We start from the raw sequence: 9,257 nt of genomic DNA on the forward strand, positions 1-9,257 counted from the left end.
TAGGTGTTTATTTGATTTATTTTTATTAAAAAAATAAAGATTATTTAATTTTTTTTATTTGAAATGATAATAAATATTATATTTTAGCTAATGGTGAAATTTCATGCTACTTGCACTATGATAATTTGAAAATTGAAAATTTCAGATAAGGGAACCACGATTGCAAAATTTAAAATAATGTCTCATTCGTAAATATACAATTTTCTGCAATGTTATTCGAGTAATTATTAACAATGATTTTTATGAGGTAAAAAATTAAGATTTGATTATTCCTATGTATTTCTAATTATTCTTAATTTTAAAGGATTAATTTTTAATTATTAAATAACTCTACAGGGTTCAAGAGCTATGCTATTTGACAAGGATAAGAAACCTAAGGTGTATATTTTCTTTTTAATTTTCATTGGTAATTTTTTAAAATATTAATTTATCATGTAGTATATATTCTTCATAATTTATTTGGCAGATTGGTTGATTTTTCACTTCCATGATGTGGAATTTTGGTATGGATTATTATTTATTTACTTTTGATAATTTTTTAAATGTTTTTCTTTTATGTGTTAAATGGTTTAATGAACTGATCATCTTATTCCACCTAATAATTTCACCTATATTTGACTCCAGTCTCCAAATACATTTTAAATAATTACTTTTAAATCATGAGAAGAAAATATTTTCAGATATTTTTGCTTATAGATTTATCAAATTTGTTGTAAAAACTAAAAGGTTTCCAAATTAAATATTATTTTATTAAAAGTTAAATTTGATAGTCAATAATTTTAATTCAGTAATATTATAATTATTTTCAAAATTATGAAAATTTAAATTTGAGTTTTAATGAAAATCAATTAAATTAAAATTATATAAATAATTTTTTTTAATATTTTAAAATTATTAAAAGGAACATAATGGCCATGATTTGAATTAGACAAAATGATAGTATACATGCAATGGCAAGTTAGCTCATAGTAAAAATAATTGCTTAGGGATCATTTGTAGTTATTCTTATGTGGATTGATGCGTACTCCGCAAGTATACGGGTCGTTCAAGTAGTAAAGAAAAGATATCGTCTCACAAAGATTTGTTGTTTGAGTACCAAATTATATAAGTCACGATTATTTGGGCTATCGATAATGTGTTGCCAAAAAGTAAAGTAAAATATGCTGCAAATTAAATTGAGAAAATTAGGAAATTATAATAAAATGAGCAATTAAATTTTTAAGTACTATACTAATTTACTAAAATTTCAGCAAGTAACTAAATATTTAATTAATTAATAGTAAAATTGATTCCAGAGTTGAGGTTCATGAAGAAAAATTTCATTGGGATTTGGATAGGCAAAACCAATATAAGGGAAATATAAGTTTGAAGGAAGTTGATTTTGATTTCCTTTAATTTCTCTTTCAAGCAAACTAAAGAGTGTTTTAAAAGAAACTAAACACCTTTCTCATGCGATGTTTAATTACTCAAAACCCTTTAAGCACTTTAATCAACTTGAAATTCCTCTTAACCCACTAGTTTATTTCTAATCACTCATTATCTTAATTATCTATCATAGATTTTCACCTCTCGGTCTTTTAATCTAAGATTAAGAACAAAACCCAAAGGGTACCAACAATGGGAATGTAAATAAGTACACAAGATAAGAATCAAAACTTATATATACTAAAATCTGGTTAAAACTAGTCTAAATCCAAAAATTAAAACTTAAATCATTACACCTAACTCTGAAATCTCAAGTATCTACTCACTCATGCTTGTGTTTACAAGTAGAAAATATGAAATGGAGCAAGAAAACATGAAAATAAAACTAAAAATAAAAGAACCCAGAAGAAAAGGATCTAAATCTCTGAAAATAAAAGCTGAAAACGTCACTCTATAGGTGTTCTTCCTCCAAAAATAGCGTGGTTCCTTCTTTCCTTTCTCTTTTGATTTTTCTCTCTCTTTCTCCTTATGGTAAAAATGAGAATATGATGCTTATATATCCCCTTAAACTTTGCCCTAAAAATGGTCTTTAAAGGGATAAAGACAAAAGGTGTAAAAGGTATGAAAAAAGAAAATTTTTTCATGTCAGTAAATCTGCCAACGCCATCCCACATGCTTCATGTTGATTTAAGTTATTTTCAACATGCTGCATGTTGATTCGGAGGGGGAGCCTTTAGGTTCTTTACGACCAGCTACAAGGGGCGTGTGGAAGTCCTTGAAACTTTCGGCAAGTTTTGTTCCAAAATCTCGGTCTGTATGACCCAGTGTTGAATCTACATGCCTCATGTGGATTCCTGCTGGCTGACTCTTGCCTTCACACGACCTTCAACACGGAACATGTTGAAGCCCTAGAAAATCTCAGCTAGTCTTCTTCCTTAGACAAATTTTTTTCATTTTTCACACTACTTTAAGCTTCCAAATCACTTTAAATTTCTTTTATATGGACCTTTTTGCCTTTAAACTTTATTAAAACCTATCAAAAACATTAAAATTCTAAAAATTAAATATAATGAAACTAAAATTAATAAATTAACTAAAATAAGCATTAAAAGTATAAAATTACTAAACTAAAAAGGGAAAAATAGATGCAAAATTACCCTAAAATACCTATATAAAATGAGTTTATCAAATTCCTCCAAACTCAAACATTTGCTTGTCCTCAAGCCAATTAAAAATAATTATATGCAACTGGGGTACCTTTTTCTTAGATTTATGAAAATCACTTATCCAAGCTCTCAAACTTACCTCTAGCCACCAACAAACCATATGCCCACCTTAAAGGTATGACGAATTTAATTCTCACCACAGTTATCACCGCTTAGCCTCAGGTCAATTATTCATTCCATTAAACCCAAACCAATCAATTACATAGAGAAATTATGCTTAAATAGGCTCTAAAACAATCCATAAACTAAAGTGTCTCAAATGATGATGGAAATAGTTAAATGGATGAATAATGTGTCAATCCCATTGATGCATACATTTTGCATAGTCATTTAGGTCTAATTTTATAGCCATTTTATTCTATTATTAGTTATCTTTAGCTAATTTCATTAGTAAATTAGTTAGTTTTTCATAATTGTCGATTTTGGATTAATTTGTAATTTTTACTTTGTTTTGTAGGAAAAATGGTGTTTTTGAAGGACTGAAGAGAATTTTGCCATTGAGGAGTGTCTTCTACAGCCAAAGATGTCAAAAACAAGTTTTCAAGTTGAAATATGCATTGATCAAATTGTGCATAACTTGCCGCATAAGCTATGCAGATCTGCATAAGGAGAAAAATCACTGTTCCAGAACCAGCCGAAATGTGCATAAGGAGACTGCATAGCTTATGCACATTCTCACCTCCCTTATGCACATTCACGAAATTGTGCATAACCTATGCACCAAGTTATGCAGCTCCGCATAAGTGACCCAGAAGCGCATAAGGGTGCATAACTTATGCAGTCCATATCTGATCCCATGAAGAGTTCATTAATGAGCTGGCAGGAGATTCCCTCAAATAATTCCTCCTAGAACATACCATTTTAGGGCTCCATGTCAGAAAAATGCTATATATAGTCCCATTTTCCCATTTTAGAAAAAGAAAGGAGCAAAGAAGAAAAGGAGAGGGGCTGAGCAGAATTTGAAGAGCCATCTTCACCTTCCACACCATTTTCAACTAAGATTTGCAGATTTCTTTCTTTCTTTACACTTTTCTACATTTCTAGTGTTTAATTCCTTACTTCTTAGCTTAGATTAAAGCTTTATTTCCATTTAAACTCATCATATCTTGTAAGCATTATGGATAGTGAGTAGTTTACTTTTGATTCTGGAGTAAGGGTTGTAATATTTGAGATATTTTGTGGATCTTGATTGGGTAATCCATATTTTGTGGTCTTAATGAGTTTTATTCATTTCTTGTATGCTAAATGTCATGCTTAGTGTAGGATCCCATTAAGTGATGTTCTTAATCCATGGTTGAAGCACCGAAATGAGAAGGCCTTGTGATAGATAATCAAGAAATTGGACTTAATTAACTTAGACCTAGAAATAGGCTAAGGATTAAGAGGATTCACAGATTAATTAAAGAACTTAATGGGTCTTAATTAATTCTAAGTCCACGAAAGTAGGATTAGATTGATTAAGGCACTCTTTGTCTCACCCGAAAGGGAATTCAAAGGATTTAAGAATTAATCTCCTTAAAACCATTTAGCTCCACAAGATTGGATAACCAATTTAAAATCCCGAAATAGCTCGAATATGAAACCCCGAACTCCGGAATCGCCTTTTTACCATTATTAATTTCTAATCGAATTTAATTGCTTACCATTTTAATATTGCCATATTTGAACTTGCTTACTTCAATTTGATGCAATTTTAGTTTAATTAATACATTGTTGAATAGAATATTAATTTTGCACATTTAGATTTCATACTCCATTACCCATTAATTCATTATTTTAATTTCATAAATACTTCAATTTAGTCAACTTTTATATCGAAAATTCAATCATTAACACAACTCCTCGTGGGATCGATATTTTTCTATACTACTTGTACGACCCGTGCACTTGCGGTTGGGACGCATCAAGTTTTGGCGCCGTTGCCGAGGAGTTGTTTGTTTAAGATTGAAATCTTGATTATTTTAGTTGTTTTTAGTTTTATTTTTGTTATATTTTCATTTTTGTGTTTGTTTGTTCTTTTTCAGGTACTTTTAACCTTTTATGAGAAGAGCTAGAAGCTCAAGTGACACATCCTTATTGTTCAATCCTGAAATTGAAAAGTTTTGTAAAGCCAACAAGAAAGAAACCAGAAAAAGGAAGGAAGCTTTGAGAGAGATTGAAATTGAAGCAGACATGGCTGATGAAAGAATTAGAATTGGTGTTGGTAATGCTGGAAATGGTCAAAACAATGAAAATGCAGCCCAAGGTGAAGAAGTTGTTAATGCTAATGTGCCTAGGGGAAGTATGATGGATCATGCTTTTCCTCGTTTTGATGACTTGAGAGAGAGCATAGCAAGACCAAGAATTGATGCAAATAGTTACAAGATGGATTTTGGAGTTCTTCAAATGATTCAAAATTCTCAATTTGGAGGACATCCTTCTGAAAATCCACACACACACCTGAAGAAGTTTGCTATGATCTGTGACATGCAAAAACAACCTGGAGTGTCTGATGATGCAGTAAGATTGAAGCTATTCCCATTCTCTTTGAAAGATAGAGCATTGGATTGGCTTGATTCTTTACCTCACAACTCCATTACAAATTGGGAGCAACTCACTAATGCATTTCTTGCACAATATTTTCCACCTGGAAAAACTCAAGAGCTGAGGAATCAAATGACAGCTTTCAAACCAAGAGAAGATGAAACTCTTTATGAGTCATGGATGAGATGGAAGGAATTAGAGAGATTATGCCCACATCATGCCATTCCAAAATGGATGATAAATCAGAATTTCTACACAAATGTCACTCCTGCAATCAGAGGAATTATTGATGCTCAAACAGGAGGAGAATTTATTATAAAGCATGAAGATGAAGCTTATGAGCTATTGGAGAAAATTGCAAAGAATACTCATCTTTGGAGTAGTCCAAGAGGACCAGCTCCAACTCAGAAAAGGCAAGCTGCTGGAATGTATGATCTTGATCCATTCAACATGATTAATGCAAAGTTTGATGCACTTACAAATGTCCTTGCTAAGAAGATGGAAGATTTGAGTATGTTGGTTAGTTCATCATCATCAGCTGGAAGTTCACAACAAGTGGCTTATGCAGAGGAAACTACCAGCTGTGGAGTAGACTATGGAGAACAAGCAGCATATGTTGGTAATTATGGAAACAAGCAAATGGGGAACCCTTACTCTCAAACTTACAATCCAAATTGGAGGAATCATCCCAACTTTTCATGGGGAAATCAGCAAAATCAAGTTCAAAATCAGAATTTTCAACCACAACAAAGATAGTCAAGTTCCATATCAGAAAATAGGCAACCACCGCCCAATTTTCAAGCAGAAAAATATGAACCCTCCACCAAAACAAAGAAGAACGAAATTCCACCATCAAGCTTTATTGCAACAGATACTTGCTAACCAAAATAAGCATGATGAGGAGATGAGAGAGGTGAAAGCAAGGCTGGAATGATGCAAACACACAGAATCTTTGGAAAACCAGATTGCACAACAAGCATCCTCCTCAAGTGCTAAGTCTTTTGGAAAGCTTCCAAGTCAACCAGAAAATCCAAGAGAGCAGTGTCAAGCTATTACTTTAAGAAGTGGAAAAGTTATAAATGATGAGAAGAGTGAAAACAGTGAGAAGAGAGAAAATGAGAAAGGGACTGATGAGAGTGAAAAACAAGAGAGTGCAGAAAAATGTAAGGAGAAATTTGAAGAAAAAGAAGAGAAATATATACCTCCTGAACCCTACAAGCCACAACTTCCCTTCCCACAAAGATTTCACAAAGCCAAGCTTGACAAGCAATTTGGGAAGTTCTTAGAGGTTTTGAAGAAACTTTACATAAATGTGCCTTTTGTTGATGCTCTTTCACAAATGCCCTCTTATGCAAAATTCTTGAAAGAAATTCTCTCAAACAAGAGGAAACTTGAAGATGATGAAACTGTAGCTTTGACAGAAGAATGTAGTGCTATCCTCCAAAGGAAACTTCCTCCAAAGCTTAAGGATCCAGGGAGTTTTTCAATTCCATGCCACATTGGAGAGTCTTGTTCTACAAAAGCTCTATGTGATTTAGGGGCTAGTGTTAGCCTTATGCCCCTTTCCATCTATGAGAAGCTCAACATGGGAGATCTAAAGACAACCAACATTTCTCTTGATTAGTGACGAACAATCAAGTATCTGAAGGGATTTTGGAGAATGTGCCTGAAGGTTGGAAAGTTCTATAGACCTGTTGACTTTGTCATCTTGGACATGGAGGAAGATTCTAATATTCCAATTATCTTGGGGAGACCCTTTCTAGCTACAGCAGGAGCATTAATTGATGTTAAGGGAGAAAAGCTTACTCTTAGAGTTGGTGAAGAGCAATTGGTTTTCAATATTAATAACACTATGAAAAAGCATCATTCTGAAGCTGATATTTGCTTGAGAGTTGATATCATTGATGAGCTGGTTAAAGAACACTTCAGAAAGAAATATCCAGAAGATCCACTCGAAAATTGTTTGGTTCATGGAGGAGGCATAGATTATGACAACCCTCATGAAGCTGCATATGCTCAACACTTAGAGGGAAGTCCACCATTCATTTCTGCTCCAGTTTTTCAACTCACACAAAAGGAAAAAGCTGAATCTAAGCAATCATCATTCAAGGAAGAAGATGCACCTAAGGTAGAACTTAAGCAACTTCCTTCTCAGCTCAGGTATGAATTTCTTGGCAATAATAACACTTATCCAGTAATTATAAATGCAAATTTGAGTACCTTAGAGGCTGATAAGTTGTTAAGAGTGTTGAGACAATTTAGGAAAGTTTTGGGATACACCATAGATGACATTAAGGGAATAAGCCCACACTTTTGTATGCATAGAATTAGTTTGGAAGAAAATTGTAAACCATCTATTGAACATCAGAGGAGGTTGAACCCAAATATGAAAGAAGCTGTTAAAAAGGAAATTTTGAAGTTGCTTGATGCAAGGATCATATATCCCATCTCAGACAGTACTTAGGTGAGCCCAGTACATGTTGTTCCAAAAAAAGGGTGGAATGACAGTGATCAGAAATGAAAATAATGAATTAATTCCCACTAGAACGGTGACTAGTTGGCGAATGTGCATAGATTACAGAAAATTAAATGTTGCCACTAGAAAAGATCATTTTCCACTTCCCTTCATTGATCAGATGTTGGAAAGACTAGCTAGGCATTCCTACTTTTGCTATTTAGATGGATATTCAGGTTTTTTTTCAAATCCCTATCCATCCAAATGATCAAGAGAGAACCACTTTTACTTGTCCATATGGAACCTTTGCTTATAGAAGGATGCCATTTGGGTTGTGTAATGCACCAGCCACTTTTCAAAGGTGCATGATGGCAATCTTCTCAGATTTCATTGAAGACATAATGGAGGTTTTTATGGACGACTTTTCTGTTTATGGATCTTCATTTGATCTATGCTTGGCTAACCTTTCTAAAATTTTGCAGCGATGTGTAGATACTGACCTTGTGTTAAACTGGGAAAAGTGTCATTTCATGGTTCAGGAAGGGATAGTGCTTGGACATTTGGTGTCTAATAGAGGAATAGAGGTTGATAAAGCCAAAGTTGAAGTGATAGAGAAGATGGCTCCTCCTACCAATGTCAAGGGAATTCGAAGTTTCCTAGGACACGCCGGGTTGAAGCAAGCTCTTATTACTGCACCAATCATGCAACCACCTGATTGGAGCCTACCTTTTGAAATTATGTGTGATGCTAGCAACTATGCAATTGGGGCTGTTCTTGGTCAACGAAAGGACAAAAAGGCTTATGCTATTTATTATGCTAGTAGAACACTGGATGAGGCTCAAACAAATTATGCAACAACTGAAAAGGAATTTTTGGCAATTGTCTTTGCATTGGAAAAGTTCAGACCTTACATTGTTGACTCAAAAGTGGTTATATTTTCAGATCATGCAGCCATCAGGTATTTGCTCCGTAAAAAGGAGGCTAAGCCTAGGCTCATTAGGTGGATTCTGATGCTACAAGAATTTGATTTGGAGATTAGAGACAAGAAGGGAGCTGAAAATGTAGTTGCTGACAATCTTAGTAGGTTGAAATTGGATGGTGAAGAATTAGATGAAATACCTATTGATGAGTTTTTCTTGGATGAACAACTTTTCTCTCTTATTGCTAAACTACCTTGGTATGCAGACTTTGTGAATTATCTATCTTGTGGAGTTTTACCTCTAGGTATGACATGGCAACAAAAGAAAAAGTTCTTGCATGAGGTGAAGTTTTATAGATGGGATGATCCTTTACTCTTTAGGAGATGTTGTGATGGTCTAATTAGAAGATGTATTCCTGAAGAGGAGGTACAGAGTATTTTGCATCATTGCCATGCTTCTGATTATGGAGGTCATTTTGGCATCTCTAAGACAGCTAGTAAAATTTTGCAAGCTGGTTTCTTTTGGCCAAATCTTTTGAAGGATGTGAGGAAATTTGTGTTGAATTGTGATAAATGTCAAAGGAGTGGAAATTTGTCAAAAAGAGATCAAATGCCCCTAAATAATATTCTTGAAGTGGAATTATTTGATGTTTGGGGAATAGATTTTATGGGGCCATTCCCTCCTTCATATGGTAATAGATACATCTTA

General features: G+C 33.6%; 1 non-coding gene across 1 annotated transcript; it reads right to left on the reverse strand.

Annotated features, from left to right (window-relative positions):
• Positions 1–5,291: 5,291 nt before the first annotated feature.
• LOC131172322 (small nucleolar RNA R71) lies at positions 5,292–5,398 on the reverse strand. Its single transcript, XR_009142804.1, has one exon. It is a non-coding gene; the product is annotated as a small nucleolar RNA R71 (small nucleolar RNA).
• Positions 5,399–9,257: the final 3,859 nt, after the last annotated feature.

The sequence above is a fragment of the Hevea brasiliensis genome, chromosome 13, assembly GCF_030052815.1.
Source record: "Hevea brasiliensis isolate MT/VB/25A 57/8 chromosome 13, ASM3005281v1, whole genome shotgun sequence".
NCBI classification, from domain to species: Eukaryota; Viridiplantae; Streptophyta; class Magnoliopsida; order Malpighiales; family Euphorbiaceae; genus Hevea; species Hevea brasiliensis.